We start from the raw sequence: 18,236 nt of genomic DNA, 5'->3' as shown, positions 1-18,236 counted from the left end.
ATGAGGCTAGAAATGTTTAGTGTTAGCTGAGCAAGGAAAAGTAATTGGCAAAATAACTTTTGGAATTTTAGTGTTAGATTATTGTCTTGGATCATACAGAATAAAAATTGGCATGATAATTTACAAAATATTTTCTATCAAAGAGAGTATCGTTAATCTTTATTCTGGATTTTTTCATTAAAATACAAGCAAGTATCTATTTCAGGTTTTCTAGAATTTCAATAAAGATACAAAAATTATTAGTATTCCCTGCTATTCTGATAAGAAATATTAAAAGCCACCTGCCCTTAGAATCATTGTACTCATGGCTGCTGTGTCACATGTGTATCAGGTGGTGGCAGAGAGGAGAGAGCCTATGTCTATCTGTGAACATTAGAATGATTAAAAAAAGTGAACCTAAGACTTTCACCAGTCCAGCGACAAGGGGCCCACACAGGAAGGTAGCATGAAGCAACCACCAGTCTGGCACTAAACAGGTACCAAGAGGCTCCCAGGACCAGGAGAAAGATGGGGACTAGAAGAACCCCACCTGGGACTGAGGGCCCTGGGCAGAAGTGAGCCACGTGGGGCTACTTGGGCAGACCAGGTGAAGAGCAAGCCAGAGATGACCTCTAGGTTCATGGTGCCATGAACCTAGACAGGAAGTTAGTTTGAGAAGACCTCCAATCAGGCATTGCCCTAGCCTGGAGGTGGGTAGGCAGACAATGCCTGAGATTAACCCTGTCCAGCATAGTAAGCCATGGGCAACACATAACACTCCTCCTGAAACCACTCCTGAGATGACCCCAGACACCCAGAGACCCTGTTTTCCTGTAAGAGGAGCTAGTAGGTGGTGAAGATATGGAAGAGAAAGAGAAACAGAAGGATGTGGGCACAATGAAGATAGGCAGAACTGGATTCCCAAGGTTAGTAAGGAATAGAACTATGGTGGGGGCCCAGCTTGTGCTTCCATTAGGGGCCATATCTGGGTCTTTGATTCTGAATCAGCAGTGGTCTGTTATCATTAAAGTCCAGGATGACATCCCTTGTCTGGGCTGCTGCTCCCATTACATATTGTTAAGGACTGTGCACATTTGGCACCACCCTGCTCCTGGGCATCATGAGTGAGTGAGCCCTCAGGTCATGAGAGCAAGAGAAATTTAGCCAGCTACAGTACTTGGAAGAGTGGCCCACCACATTGAGGAGTTGTGGGTGAGTAGGCCCCCCAAGGATCTAAGGATCAAAGAATGGGAGACCTTGGCATACCTCTTGTCTCCCATGAGGTGGAAGACAACCTAAGGCAGGTGGAAGACATGGTCCTGGGTTCATGAGAGCTGGAGAGCTGGTCTTGCCCATTACCAGCTGCAGCACTTGGGAGAGTAGCCCCTGCATCTCACCCAGGCAGCACAGTAGAGCTGATCCTGTTGGAGGGAGTATGGGTGAACTCTCCCCAAGGCCTTGAGAGTGGGGGAGCTGGCCCTGTCACTTGTCTGTGGTTTGGTGAAATGGGTAAGGAAGAGACACCCTCTCTTTTTCCTTGCCACCTATGGCAGCTAGGAGAGCTGGTCCTGAGGTCATTAGAGCAGGAGAGCTGGTCCTGTTCCTTACCTGCTGCAGCACATGGGAGGGCAGGCCCTGCACCTCACCTTGGCAACACATTAGAACTGGCCCTGGATGTGGATGATGTAGGAAAGCCAGCCCTGAGTATGGGACAGCCGTCTCTGCCTCTTGTCTCCTGGGTGGTGGCATGGATGAGGGAGAGAAATCTTCTTCCCCTCCCATCCCCTCCCTTGTCTTTCACCAGGAATTCTGGCCTAGGAGTCATGAGAGTGATAGAACTGGCTATGTCTCTCACCATCTGCAACATTTAGAAGAGTCAGGTCTTGCACCTCACCTGGGTAGCAGGGTAGAGATGGCCCTGGTAGTGGGGGTGCTGGTGAACTGGACCCAAGGTCATGAGAGCAAGAGAAGCAGTGGTCTGACCAGCTCAAATATCTCTCAGGGCCAGATTCAAGGATTTGAGTTGGCCCACCCCAACATTTACCCCATAAAAGAACTACTGGAGTGCATGAAGGGGCTGATCCTACAGATGCAAAACTATAGGATCTCTGTGACAAAGAGCAACAACAGGATATGTAAGAGGAGTCCCAGGATCAATAGAATAGCAGCAACCAGAGGTCTCATACCAGAGCACCAAGTCATTCTGATGACCATTTGCATGCAAAGAAGTGTGAAGAAAAGGGTATACTGTGGGACACATGGTAACACAATACGACTTCCACACAGATTTTTTTCTGTTGTGGGCATAGTTGCAAATGTAAAGAGTGGCTACAAGGGAAGGGTGATGTGAATGGGATTGGGATAGATGATGTGAAATTCAGAGAACCAATAAAAAGATAAAAAAGAGAGACCAAAGTCCAGAATTTAAAAGACATAAAATAGTCAGAAAGCATTGTCAATACAGTAAGCAAACGGAATGATAAATTCAAGTTAAAACTTACCTGCCTAAAACAGCAACTTGGAAGTATAGGGGGTAATGGAATGCTCTTTCCTGATTAAAAGATTAAGTACAAGTGAAAGTTGAATAAAAGCTGTACTGAGATATGTCCTTGTTTTACCTTGTGTTCGAAGACCTGGAAATTCCTACCTTTATTTTATCTGGAGAGCAAGTGAGAACCTCCTGAAGCAGAACTGAGATACCTATCAATGATGTTTTAATGCCATTTGGCCAGAGCTGATTTCTGGTGACTGAGTCAAAAGCTGTGACCAAATCTCCAATGCTTCATGTGCCATGTAGTAAAAATGGTATAGATGCCTTATTATGTATAAAATTGTATATGCACGGGGAATAAGTCATAATAAACTAAATTTAATGCTTTAACTATCCATTTCAAAGGACGTTTAAAAGTCTGTCATCAGAACCTGATTAAGATATTATTGCTAGATATAGAAATTCTGATATTCTTCACAGTAATATTTATATTTATTTATTTATTCACAGTAATATTTATATTTATTTATTTGGCAAATATTTAATGGCTGCTATCTGTTGCTCCAGACTAAGTACTGTTCTAGACACTAGAACACAGAGTAGTAGGCAAAACAGCCAGAGTGCATGTTTCTCAGAGCTGATATTCTAGTAAACAAAACAAAGTAAATACCTAGTACAGTTTACTTCTCCATGTTATTACTGGGTGCTGGGCCTGAGATGGGATGGGATGCGAAGTTCTTGCTAATATTTTGACCAGACACAAGAAGATAGAGATGGAGAGAATCACATGGCTGTCTGGGTAGAGTGTCTTAAGTAGAAGAATCATCAAATATTAAAGTCAGAGCCATATGTGTTGGTGTTTGAAAAAATGTAAAGAGTTCAGTCTGAGTAGAATGGTAAAAAAGGACATAACATATTATTCAGACTTAGTAACTATCTTGAAATTTACCATAAGCAGAAGGAGAATGCAGTATTGAAGACAGAGAAATGAAAACTGGTTGAAAGTGTAATGATCAATTGAATCCCTAACTTAAAAAGCCACTATATCCAAAGTGATTAATGAATGCTTAAAAAGTCACTGTATCCAAAGTGATTAATGAATCGATACAAAATTTAAGGAAGGTCTGAGTAGCTTACTATGGACTGTAGCACTTAGCTGCACCATTATATTCAATTACTTTTACTTGGGTAAAAAAATCATGACCTTATTTATAATGGTGAATACTTCACTAATACTATGGCAAGCCAAGCAAAGATCCAATTGCTTTATTTATATTTATTCATTTGCTTCTCATAACAGCTTTACAAGTAAGAATTTTAGTAATTATAATTTAACTAATATGGCTATAGAAACACCAAAAGATGAAATAAAGCACCATAGAGCACAAGACTAGCACAATGGTAACATAGATACAGTGTCTACCTTCTAAATCATCAGATATGCTCTCAGTAGACAACACATATGATCACCAATTTTTTGGTTGAAATAAAACCTTATGAAAATCAATATTCATATGTACGATATTACTACATTGAAATAGGGTAAAGACATGCCCAACAGCTTTATGTTGTACTTCTAATATTTCCTATGTGACATTTAATTCCATCTTCTGTCATAATTTAATGACCATGCATTTAAAAATATGAGCATATCAAATAATAAATTTTTAATAGCCTGCTCCCCCATCCCATCCAAATCTCACCCTCAATCTCTCTTCTCCTCTGATGCTCCTTCCCCATTCCACTGATAGGGGAGATCCTACTCCCATTCCAACTAACCATAACCTATGAGGTCTCATAAGGACTGGCTGCATTGTCTTCCTCTGTGGCCTAGAAAGGATGCTCCCCCCCTCACAGGGAGGTGATCAAAGATACAGCCACTGAGTTCATGTCAGAGACAGCCGCTGTTCCCTTTACTAGGGCACCCACGTGGAGAATGAGGTGCCATGGGCTACATATGAGCAGGGGTTCTAAGTTATCTTCAAGAGTAGTCCATGGTTGGAGTATCAGTCGCAAAAAAGAACCCTGAACACACATTTTTTTTGGTTCTGTTGCTGTAGATACTGTCCCCTCCAGGACTGATATTTCTATCTCCCTTCTTACATAAGATTCCTTGCACTCCGACCAAATTTTTCTATGGGTCTCAGCACCTGCTTTGATACCCTGCTGGGTAGAGTATTTCGGAGGCCCTCTGTGGTAGTCTTTTGTCTTGTTCCCTGTATTCTCCCTCTTTTGATTTTGTTTGCTTTTCTGAAAGATAATTGATAATCTTACCCAGGTTCTTCTTTAGGTATACATATTTTAGTATGTTTATCCTTTATTTTATGTCTAATATCCACATATAAGTGAGTAAATACCATGTGTGTCTTTCTGCTTCTGGGATACCTCACTTAGGATGATATTTTCTAGTTCCCACCATTTGCCTGAAAATTTCTTGATTTCCTTGGTTTTAATTGCTGAATAGTATTCCATTGGGTAAATGTAACACAATTTCTGTATCCATTCCTCTGTTGAGGTACATCTGGGTTGTTTCCTGATTCTGGCTATTATGAATAAAGCTGCTACAGACATGGTTGAGCAAATGTCCCAGTTGTATACTTGAGCATATTTTGGATATATGCCTAGGAATTGTACAGTTGAATCTTGAGGTAGCACTGTTCCTAATTTTGTGAGAATGCGCCAGACTGATTTCCAAAGTGGTTGTACAAGTTTACGTTCCAACCAGCAATGGAGAAGGGTTTCCCTTTCTTCAAATCTTCTCCAACATGTACTATCAATGGAGTTTTTTATCTTAGCCATTCTGATGAGTGTAAGGTGAAATCTCAGGGTTGTTTTGATTTGCATTTCCCTGATAACTAAGGGCAATGAGCATTTCTTTAAGTGCTTCTCTGTCATTTGATATTCTTCTATTGAGGATTCTCTGTTTAAATCTGTACCTCTTTGTTTAATTGGATTACTTGATTTGTTGATGATTAACTTCTTTAGTTTTTTATATGTACTGGATATTAGCCCTCTGTCAGATATAGAGTTGGTGAAGATCTTTTCCCAATCTGTAGGCTGCTGTTTTGTTCTGATGATAGTGTCCTTTGCTTTGCAGAAGCTTTTCAGTTTTATGAGGTCCCATTTATTGATTGTTGATCTTAGAGCCTGTGTTGTTGGTGTTCTGTTCAGGAAGTTGTCTCCTGTGCCAATTAGTTCAAGGCTCTTCCCCACTTTTTCTACTAATAGTTTTATTGTGTCTGGTTTTATGTCGAGGTTTTCAATCCACTTGCACTTCAGTTTTGTGCAGGGTTATTGTATTTTTCTACATATAGATATTCAGTTAGATCAGCAGCATTTGATGAAGCTGCTATCTTTTTTCTATTGTATGATTTTGGTGTCTTTGTCAAAAATCAGGTGTCCAGATGTGTGTGGGTGTATTTCTGTGTCTTCTATTCGATTCTATTGATCCATCAGTTCATTTCTGTGCCAGTCACATGTCCTTTTTATTACTGTTGTTCTACAGTACAGCTTGAGATCAGGGATGGAGATACCTCCAGAAGATCTTTTATTGTAGATTGTTTTAGCTATTTTGAGTTTCTTGTTATTCCATATGAAGTTGAGAATTTTTCTTTCAAGTCTGTAAAGAATTATGTTGGTAATTTGAAGGGGATTACATTGAATGTGTAGATTGATTTTGGTAAAATGGACGTTTTTACTATGTTAATCCTGCCAGTCCATGAGCAGGGGAGATCATTCCAACTTCTGATATCTCCTATTTCTTTCTTTCTTTTTTTTTTCAGAGAATTGAAGATTGTTTTCATACAAGTCCTTGACTTGCTTGGTTAGAGTTACACCAAGGTACTATATGTCCTTTCTGGCTATTGTGAAGGGGAATGTTTCTCTAATTTTTTCTCGGTCCAATTTTCTTTTGTATACTGGAGGGCTACTGATTTTTTTTTTTTTGAGTTAATTTTGTATCTAGCCATTTTGCCAAAGATGTTTACCAGCTGAAGGAGTTCCCTGATAGACTTTTTGTGGTCACTTATGTATAATATCATATCTTCTGCAAGTAGTGATACTTTCCTATTTGAATCCCTTGATCTCCTTTAATCTTCTTATTGGTATAGCAAGGACTTCAAGTGCTATGTTGAAGAGGTATATTAAGGCAATAAACATATCCCTGATCTCTTCAGGACTGTAAACATGAATGAGTGTTGGATTTTAGCATGTGCCTTTTCAGCATCTAAGGAATTGAAAATGTATGTTATTTTCTCTTTCATTTTATTTATATGGTGAATTACCTTGATGGATTTCCGGATATTGAACTACCCCTGCATGCCTGGTTGAAGCCTACTTGGTCATGGTGGATGGTATCTTTTATGTGTTCTTGTATTCAGTTTGTGAGACATTTATTGAATATTTCTGCATCAATGTTCAAAAGAGAGATAGGTCTGAAGTTCTCTTTTTTTGTTCTCCTTTGTGAGGTTTAGCTATCCAGGTGACTGTAGTTTCATAGAATTAGTTTGATAATGTTCTTTCTGTTTGTCTTGTTGTGGAATAGTTTCAAAAGTATTGATGTTAGGTCTTCTTTGAAGATATGTTAGAATTCTGTGCTGACACCATTTGGCCCTTGGCTTTTTGGATAGAAGACTTTTGATGACAGCTTCTATTTCCTTAGGAGATATAGGACTATTTAATTTACTTGCCTGATCTTTAGTCAGCTTTGGTAAATGTAATCTCTTAAGAAAATTGTGCATTTCATTTAGATTGTTAAATTTTGTGGTATATAGACTTTGAAGTAAGATCTAAAGATTGTTTGGATTTCCTCAGTATTTGTCGTTATGTCATCCTTTTCATTTCTGATATTGTTGATTTGGATAGTTCCTGTAATTTAGGTAGTTGGCTGTGTTTGTCAAACACAGCTGTGTTTGAGAAAATCTTGTTGATTTTCTCAAAGAACCAGCTTTTAGTTTCATTGATTTTTTTTTGAATTGTTTTCTTTGTTTCTAGTTTATTGATTTCAACCCTGAATTTGATTATTTGCAGCTGTTTGCTCCTCTTGGGTGTGTCTTCTTCTTCTTCTTCTTCTTCTTCTTCTTCTTCTTCTTCTTCTTCTTCTTCTTCTTCTTCTTCTTCTTCTTCTTCTTCTTCTGCTTCTTATTCTTTTCTTCTTCTCCATAGGGCATTCAGGTGAGCCATTAAGTTGCTTGTATGAGATATTTCAAATTTCTTTTTGAAGGCACTTAGTGCTCTAAACTTTCCTGTTAGCACAGCTTTCATTGTGTCACATTGGTTTGGGTATGATATCCCTTTGTTTTCATTGAATTTTGGCAAGTAGTTAATTCCTTTCTTTTTAAAAATTAATTATTTTTTTATTAATTACAGTTTACTCACTTTGTTTTCAAGCTGTAGCCCCCCCCCCTTGCTCATCCCCTTCCAATCTCATCCCCTCCCACCTCTGGTCCCATGGTTCTGCCAAGTCCACTGATAGGGGAAGTCCTTTCCCTCTTCTGTCTGACCCTAGCCTATTAGGTCTCATCAGGACTGGCTGCACTTTCTTCCTCTATAGCCTGGTAAGGCTGCTCCGCCTTCAGGGATCAAAGAGCCAGCCACTGAGTTCATGTCAGAGACAGTCCCTGTTACCATTACTAGTGAACCCATTTGGAGAATCAGCTGCCATGGGCTACATCCGTGCAGGGGTTCTAGGCTATATCCATGCATGGTCCTTGTTTGGAGTATCAGTCTCAGAAAAGACCCATTTGCCAAGTTTTTTTTAGTTCTGTTGCTCCCCTAGTGGAGCTCCTGTCCCCTCCAGGTCTTTCTATCTCGCCTTTCTTTCATAAGATTCCCTGCACTCTGCCTAAAGTTTGGCTAATAGTCTGAGCATCTGCTTTGATACCCTGCTGGGTAGAGTCTTTCAGAGGCCTTCTATGGTATGTTCCTGTCCTGTTCCCTGTTTTCTCCCTTTTCTGATGTCTACCCTGTTTGCCTTTCTTAATGAGGATTGAGCATCTTACCCCAGGTCTTTCTTGCTTATCTTCTTTATGTGTATAGATTTTAGTATGTTTATGTTATTTTATATGTCTAATATCCACGTATAAGTGGGTATATACCATGTGTTCTTTCTGCTTCTGGAATACCTCACTCAGGATGATCTTTTCTAGTTCCCACCATTTGCCTGCAAATTTCATGATTTCCTCCTTTTTTAATTACTGAGTAGTATTCCATTGTGTAATTTCTTTCTTTATTTCTTCCTTGACACAGCTGTCACTGAGTAGCAATTTGTTCACTTCCCATCTCTGTGTAGGCTTTTTACTATTTCAGTTGTTATTGAAGTCCGTCTTTATTCCATCGTGGTCTGATAGGATACAAGGGTTTATTTCAAACTTTTTGTATATGTTGAAGATTTCCTTGTGCATGATTATATGGTTTCTTTTGGAGAAGGTTCTATGTGGTGCTTAGAAGAATGTAAATTATTTTGTGTTTGGGTGAAAAGTTCTGTAGATATATGTTAGGTCCATTTGATTTATGATATCTGTTAGAGTCATTGTTTCTTTGTTTAGTTTCTGTTTTGTTGACCTGTCTTTTCTTGAGAGTAGGGTATTCAAGTCTCCCACTATTAATGTGTGGTGAGCTATGTGTGATTAAATTTTATTAATGTTTCTTTTACAAATGTGATTGCCCTTGTGTTTGGGGCATAGATGTTCAGAATTGTAATGTCTTCATGGTGGAATTTTTTATGAGTATGAAGTGGCCTTCTCCATATTTTTTGATTAATTTTGATTGAAGTTTATTTTATTAAATATTAGAATAGCTACTTCTGCTTACTTCTTGGGTCCATTGAGTTGGAAAACCATCTTCTAGCTGTTTACTCTAAGGTAATATCTATCTTTGTGGCTGAGGTGTTTCTTGTATGCAACAGATTTTTGGGTCTTGTTTAATCATCCATTCTGTTAGTCTGTGTCTCTTTATTGGAAGGTTGAGACCATTGATGTTCTGAGAGATTAATTACCAGTTGTTGTTACATCCTTTTATTTTTATGTTGGTTGTTAATTTTGCTGTAGTGCGGTTATTTATTTCATGTGTTTTTCCGAAATTAGTTAGCATTCTTGGGTTTTATTTTTCTTTCTATTATCTTCCCTAAGCCTGGAGTATTGGGTAGGATTTTTTAAATATGTTTTAGTTGAATATCTTGTTTTCTGATCAGAATGTCAAGAGTCTTTCAAATAATGAGTTTTACTGTTGCAATTTTTATTGTATTTTATTTGTATTGTTTTTAATTATTCAGGCTATTCATTTATGCTCTTGCTCATCTCCTACTGGTCTCTTTCTTTTCCCCAGTAGCTCTTTTTCTGTTTTCATGTCATATGTATCTTGTTTAATTAAACAAAATAGTTATTACACCTAAATGAATTCTGTACACTTATAATGGCTTTTAGCCTTTACTTTGAAAAATCACTTGTCTAAGAAAGTCTTAGTGAAACTCAGTCCTTCAGAGACACAAAAATCTACTTTCATTTATTATCTCAACCATCCACATACATACGTATATATCTTATCCAGCAATTTTCTAATTGCATTATTTTTCAGTGATAATAGGAAAATTCTATGAATGGAACTTGTGAAGACCAAACTTATGATTCTATTAGAAAGTTATCCCACTAAGTAGAGGGACAGGTCATCCATTTCTCACATTATGAAATATTGGTATAACTGAGCTAGTAGAAGCTGTATAGATTAGGAAAATACTGTATCCACAGAGCATTTCAAAGAATGTGTTTTACAGTCCAGTGTCAAAGTTTTCTGTGATTTTTAACAATAGATCTATTATCAACCCTCTTCTTAGGTATTGTGAATACATATCCACTTGAGTATCTGTATTGGCACTTTAAGAAGAATTGCATAAAGAACTGTATTATCCACTCTGCCCATCAGTTGGCCATCAGGCTCAGCATCTGCTTTGACAGTCTATACTGCAGAAGCTTTCAGAGGCCCTCTGTGGCAGGTTCTGAGGTTGTTTCCTATTTTCTCTTTCTTCTGATGTCCATCCTCTTTGCTTTTCAGGATGGGGATTGAGCATTTTAGTTAGGGTCCTCTCTTTTGCTTAGTTTGTTTAGATGTACAGATTTTAGTGGGTTTATTCTATATTGTATGTTTATATGAGTGAGTATATACCATGCGTGAATGGAATTCTATGTAAGAAGTGGGGAATAGTAAGAGCTGGAGGGGATGGGAACTCCACAAGGAGAGCAACAGAACAAGATAATTTGAACACAGGGAACTTCCCAGAGACTCATACTCCAACCAAGGACTATTCGTGGAGATGACCTGAAACCCCTGCACAGGTGTAGCCCATGGCAGTTCAGTGTCCAAGTGGGTTACATAGTAATGGGAAGAGGGACTGCCTCTGACATAATCTGATTGGCCTGCTCGTTGATCACTTCCCCCTGAGGGGGGAGCAGCCTTATCAGGCCACAGTAGAGGACAATGTAGCCACTTTTGTTGAGAACTGATAGACTAAGATCAGAAAGAAGAGGAAAACCTCCCCTATCAATGGACTTGGGGAGTGGCATGCATGCAGAAAGGGGAGGGAGGGTGGGATCGGGAGGGGAGGAGGGAGGGGCTTATGGGGGGATACAAAATGAATAAAGTGTAATTAATAAAAAATTTAAAAAAAAGAACTGTATTATCTATAGTAATGTGGCAGGAGATTTTTGATAAAATTTAATGTTAGCCTCTTCCATTTTCCTTCTTTTTGTTGTAGCTTAATAGATGACCATTTGAATCTGGGAATTTATTGTCATGGTTACTTTTTGCATAGCACCAATTTTTAAATAATCATAAAACAATAAATTTAATAGCCAGAAATATAACACTAAAATAGTGTTGTATGATACTATTCCTGAGGATATGTACCAACTATCTACTCACCCAAGATAGGACAGTGATAGCAGAACAAAGTACAGATACCACCAACGTCCAGTTTGGTGAACAAATAAATTTTATTCGTGTTACTTATAGCAATATGGGTGAAGAGTTTCTTACAAGAGCAGAAACGACTCAAAGACAGCAATGACTCAAAGACAACTGCATTACCACCATTCCCCATCATGAATGACAGTTCACAAAGCTTGAAACTTGGAGCACACTGCACAGCCTGTAGGGAGCCCAAGTTTTTCCCCAGTGTCCTTTTCAGGTGTCTGGTCTTTTTTTTTTTTTTTTTTTTTTTTTTTTTTTTTTTTTTTTTTTTTTTCCTAAGCAGTTCAGTGGGTCTGTGTTTCTCGTAGGCAGCTTGGCTGCTCTCTGATTGTTTCAGATGGCCAGGCATGTTTGAGACCCTTTTGTGCATAATGACTTGTCTAAGAGTGATTCTCAGCAGTTCTCACAGCTCATGGACACTTGCATGGGACTGGGCATTAGAAAATCTTGTCAAAATCTGGTCAGTTTCAGAGGTTTCCTGAAGCTATTTTAATTTGTTTACTTCCGTTTGTGAAGAGCTTCTCTGCAAGATAGAACGTTTCACCTCCTTATAAACATCCTGTCTTAACTAACCCTATTGTTTCAGGACACCTATAGCATAGGAGATAAAAAAATTGATAAATGAAACCAAATTAATTAATTAATAAATGAAAAAATTAATACGTGAACCTTCATGAAACTGAAAAGCCTCTGTGTGGGATACCATCATTTTGACAAAGTGGCAGCCCACAAAATAGGAAAATATCTTTTCCAATTATTTATCTAAAAGAGGGTTAATATCTAATATATATGAAGAACTGAGAAAACTGGATATCAAGAAAAAACATACCAATAAAAAATGCGGTACAGATCTAAGCACTGATCTTTGAAAATTGAAACACAAATACCTGAGAAAATGAATAGGACAATCTAGGTTGTAAATGTGTAAGGATGAGAAGGCAGGGTGGGTGAGAAACTAATCAGAAGAAGAAGGAGGAGGAGGAGAAGAGGAAAATTAAGAAGAAGAAAAATTATTAGATTATCAAATTATTAAAATTAAGTAACTCATTAAAGACATGTTAAAACCCTTACCTACCAGAAATGCAAATCAAAACTACACCGTGATTTCACCCATCAGAATGACCAAGGTTAATATAACCATTTATATCCTATGCTGGTGAGGATGTATAGGGAATGGATTCTCATCCATTACTGGTGGAAGTGTAATCTTGTGTAGCTACTATGCAACTCATTGAGGCAATTCCTCTGAAAGCTGGCATAAAATCTACTTCAAGTTTATCCCACTTTTGGGCATATACACAAAAGACTCTATATCCTACTACCAAGACATTAATTACTCCTGTGTTCACAATAGTTAGAAACCGGAAACAGCTTAGATGCCCATCAACTGATTACTAGATAATAAGAATATGATACATTTATACAATGGAACATTATTTACCTGTTTCAAAACCTGCAATGATAAAATTCACAAGTAAATGGATAGAGCCAGATAAAATCAACCTGAGAGAAGTAACCCAGACCAAAAAAGAAAACTGTTGTTTATATTCTTTTATTTCTTTTTCCTTTTAAAAAATAATTATTCTTCTCTCATACAATATACATCAACGGCTTCTTCCCCTCCCCATTCCTCCCAGTACCAACTATATCTATTCTGCCCCAGATACATTGATCCTCTGGTTTCTCTTCAGAAAAAAAAAAAGACTTTCAAATGCTATCAACCAAATATGGTGTATCAAGTTGCAATAAGACAAGGCACCTCCCCTCATATTAGGCTGGAAGAGGCAACCCATTAGGAGTAAGTGTCCCCAAATAGGCAAAAGAGTAAGAGACACCCCAGTTCCCACTGTTAGCAATCCTATAAAACCACAAGCTACAAAACCACAGCATGTATGGAGAGGCTCAACAGAGACCCTTGCAGGCTTTGTGATTGCCTCTTCAGTCTCTGTGAGCCCTTATGAGCCCTGCTCAGTTGATTCTATGGGCTGTGTTCTCCTCATGTCTTTGACCCCTTTGGTTCTTATGGTCCTCCCTCTTCTTCTTCCTTCGGGTTCCCTAAGCTCTGCCCAAGATTTAGCTATAGATATCTGCACCCACTCTGATCAGTTGCTGGAGGAAGCCTCTCTAATGACCATTGAGCTAGACACTGATCCATGAGTATATCAGAATATCATTAGGAATCATTTCATTGACTTATTTTTTCTTTGTCAGTTGTGTTTGGGTATACTCTAGATTTCTGGGATATCCAACTTCTGGTTCCTGGCCACCCAGACAATGTCAGGTATTCTCTTATGTGTAGATATTAGCTTTTAAGCATTATATGGGCATGCTACACTCTTTGTAACCATAGATGTTAGGTGTAGAGTGAAAGAAATGGAGTTGGGGTGGATCTGCCAAAGATTTCCAAGGAGGCAGATCTTGTCCTGGATTTCAGAGGAATTGACACACTGAGTTGTAATATAGATATAGATAGATACAGATATAGGTATAATATAATATGATATATGCAGAAAGAGGAGAAAGCGTGGGCAGACTGGAACAGGAGGGTTAAACAAGAACGAAGAGTGAATGGGAGTTAGGGAAGGAAACAGGGAGGGACAACTAACACTAGGGGCCATTTGAGGAGTTATGTGCAAACATACTACAGTAGACGCTTCCAGCAATACTTACATATATCAAAGACATCTAAAGGATTTTCCCAATAACTGTGGTCATAATACTCCAACAAGACATCATTTTCCACCAAATGAAATCAGTAATGGCTTATATCTAATTGAGCTGTTGGCCAAAAAAAAAAAAAAAAAAAAAAAGAGAACCATGGGACCCCTCAAACAAATCATGATATTGTTAAAGCAATTTGGTTGTTCTCCACAAATTGATGCTAAGTTCACATTCCCGAAAGCAACATTTACATGTCTTATAGAACATGGATAAATCAAGCTGATACCTAACTAGTGCCTTCATCATTACTGATTAGTGTGCCTGGTACTGAAAAGTAGTTTATACTCTACCAGATAAGAAAGGTAAATATTAACCCAGGTACAAACCCTGTGCTTTATATTAGTGACCAGCCTGCATGCTATGCTGGTATAATATTGGTAGAAATGTTGTGGGAGTAACCAACCATATTTTTGGATTTAAGATTCATTCCATGAGACAGAACCCATGCCTGATACTGTTCAAACATCCAAGAACATGAGACTAGATAAGCTATTAGTCTAGAAGGAAACCAAATACTACTGTTCTGCTAAAGGAGCACAACAATAAAATTACTACTAATGATGTTCTGCTATACTATATCCATAGGTCAGTGTCTCTTGTTCAACCATTATCAGAGAAAACTTTTCTTATAACACCAAGACCCACATCTGGACAATGTGCAGAGTGTGAAACTTTGCAACACTCATTCTTAAATAGGGTGTTTATATATAACCCCTATCCTCAAAGCTCAGGGAGCTATGAAGAGTAAGAGGCAGATTTTAAGAGCTGGAGAGGTTGGATAATAACAAGGAAATGATGTCTTTCAGATACAACAGTAATGATACACACTTGAACTCACAGAACTGTGCAGCATATACAGGGCTTGTACAGATTCAAGCCAGTCCTAGAACTAAGAAAGGGAAATGAACATTATCTCCGATCCCTAAACAAGTGATGCTGTTTATCTACAATTAATAGCCACTTGAAAAGGAGAAATAAGTCTTTTCCAGTGGCATCTCAATGGGTATACAAACTACACTTAAGGGGAAGCCCTATGACCAGCAACAGATGGCCAAAGCAAGATGAACTCAATAGTGTTTTTGGAGATGTTTTAGTTTCATGTTGCCTTATTTGGAATTATTTTTTTTTAATCTTACTGGTCTTTTGATTGTGCCTTATGATTTCAGATTCTGTGTTTTTATAAATTTTTTGTGTGTATATGGTTCTTGTGATTTTTTAAAAATTTTGTTTTTTATTTGCCTGTTTTTTCTAAAGAGAGAGAAAGGGAATAAATCCATGGAGTTGGATGGGTAGGGAAGTAGAGATGATTTGGGAGGAGACAGAGGTGACAAAATGATCAGATATAATTTTTGTAATTTTATAATTTAAAAAAATTTAAAAAACACTATCTTGTTATTTCATCTATCCTTTTATATCCCATGTCTTAAGACATTTACCTCCAAGATGGAAAGCCTTAAGTTCAGAGAAGAAATGCTTTGCAATAAGTATAGTATGCCATTTAAATAAAAATTCATTATTAGGTGCTGAAATTTTTAGAATTGAGCAACATGATCCATATATCTTTTTTTTTCATATGTGATGATCTGCAAGTTTGGGGTTCTTTACTTTCAGTAAAGAACACTTATCATTTCATTGGGTTCATCCTTATCACATCTTGGAACTACCCTCTTTTTCCCTAGTCTTCCATGATGGTATTTGGCATTCTTGCATTTTTGTACAAGAGTTTTGGTACTGGAAATAAAAGTGTATGTTCTAAAAGGATACAGCAGTAGTTACTTACAAGTGATTTTTTTACAGTATAAAAATAAATTCAAATATAAAGTTAAAGATTTCATAAAAGATTCCAGGATCTCTGAAAATTTGCCATTTAATGACACTGAGAACACTGAGTTCCAAAATTCTTGTGAAAGATGTTACTATTTCTTAAAAGGAAGAAAATTATTTCATGGTGCTTAGGAGCACAGACTGCCAAGAAAAGAAAAAGCACAAGCTGTATAATCACAGTTCTGGATTTAAATCCTGGCTTTTCAGCAGATAGGATCTCTGTTATTTTCTCATTAGTCTGAGATACTTAAAATATTTCTTATTGGCTGGCACTAGTGTTGTTACAGCACAATTTAGGAACCAAAATCACAAGGAAATGCTCAGCTATGGGTGTTCATCCCGGTGGTTTTGAAAATTCATGCACTTACATGTATTATTTAAGGATCATGATCAGTATGGAAATTGTTACTTTATCATACAATAATGGATATTAATATTACTATTATTATTATTTGCATATATGTTTGCATGTTATGGCACAGGTGTAGAGAACAGAGTACAGCTTTGTGGCATCTTAGAAGATCTTAGTTTAGAAAACAGTATACTAGATTTCACTTTCAAGAACTAGGAAAGTTAAAAGTTAAAGTATTTTACTGTACAGAAAATAGGAGTACTTACTAACCACCAAGTATATGAAAGGGTGAGAGGGGAAGCTTCAATATTTTGTTGAAATAGTTGGGTTAAATTAAACCTGACTCAATGTAAGAATGGCAATAACTGAACAGTGGTAATAATCTCTAAGAAAGCTATAGTTCTAAACATACATCCTACATCTTGGCCTCTTACATTGCCATAATAATGGGAATTCTGGTACATTTTTGGAATTGAATGTGGTAAAATTGTAGGTTGTGATTCCTGTTTCTAACTGAAATCTGAAGCCTGACGTGAGACTTCAAGAAACATACATGCATATGCATATAAATTACTTTTGATCATATTCCATTTCCATCATTATCTACTCTTATCCTCTTATTTCTGCTGCACATCTTCTTCCCTCTTCTACTTTAATGACTTTTTTGTTTGTGAATTCACTTTGTTTAATTATATTTGCTTGTATGAGCATAGGTGAAGGATTATAAACAAGGGCAACTTACCAGTGGCTACTCCACTGAGAAATGACTCCCTTTACCCATCAATCATTAACTGTATGTAGATCCTCAGGAGGGCTGGGACCTCATGAGCCTTTTTCCCAAATACTATGTTGAGATGTTGAGATGTTGAGAGCCTACTACCATATAGGTAACCATCACTGAATTTGAATTTGCATTGATAGCAGCGGTATCATATCCAAGAAAACATTATGTCATAGCATTAGTGCCTATCTTCCATCGAAATCTTTCTGTCTCCTCTTCCATGATGTCCTCTAAGCCTCAAAGGGGATCTAGAAGCCATGACACATGAGAAACATATGTAAAAATACTTAAGCACAGATTAGGAAAACATGGGTTGTGTGTGTGTGTGTGTGTCTGTGTGTGTGTGTGTTTGTAAATGTGTGTTTGGCCTTGCGTCTGTGGACCCTGTGTTAGTATATTTGATGACATAGAAAAGTAGATTGAGTGTGAGTCTTACAGAGTGTAAAAGTTATGTATGAAAGATCAAGATACAGATAAACTTGAATCTAGTAATTCAGTTTAGGACAGGTGACGTTTCTTGATCCATCAAGTTGTTCACTAAAGTAACAAAGGTCACTTGTCAAATGGTGAGCTTTCCATCATTTAGAGTATGTATACAGGCATCACATGGTACCTATGTTTTGGAAGGACTCACTACAAAAGACAATGATTTGAACTGACATCTAAGTTCTTTCCTGAGGACCAGGGCTCTTGGATTCTTTTGACAGGATGTCTGTGTATGCCTATATAGGGTCATTACTACATTACTATATGCCTCAAAAGTTCTTGCAACCAGAGAATAGATATAGCCAAAGGGACCTCATTATCTGAGTACGGCTTTAATTATAAGATAAGTTTCTTTCCTTTTAAATTTGAATAGTACATCATTTTTATGTAGTTGATTAAATAATAAACCTACCTTCTCACCCTTATTTGTGATTGCATTCATAAGCTATGAATTATTAGAAATAATATCTGAAACAAGTGCCTTCTGGGTTTATCTCATGAAAAAAATAATTAAACCATAATGAAATTTCATAAGAATAATCAGCCTCCTTACCCTCACTCCCAAAGACCACACACAAATGCACACATCCAGAAAGAGAGAGAGAGAGAGAGAGAGAGAGAGAGAGAGAGAGAGAGAGAGA

General features: G+C 37.6%; 1 pseudogene; it reads left to right on the top strand.

Moving 5' to 3' along the window:
- The first annotated feature begins 280 nt into the window (after nucleotides 1-280).
- Nucleotides 281-399, top strand: LOC129671053 (small nucleolar RNA SNORA17; annotated as a pseudogene).
- The last annotated feature ends 17,837 nt before the right edge of the window (nucleotides 400-18,236 follow it).

This window comes from Psammomys obesus, unplaced genomic scaffold (assembly GCF_907164565.1).
Source record: "Psammomys obesus unplaced genomic scaffold, mPsaObe1.curated_primary_1811, whole genome shotgun sequence".
NCBI lineage: Eukaryota > Metazoa > Chordata > Mammalia > Rodentia > Muridae > Psammomys > Psammomys obesus.
The sequence above is the reverse complement of the archived record's forward strand: the minus strand, read 5'-3'. Positions and strand labels throughout refer to the sequence as shown.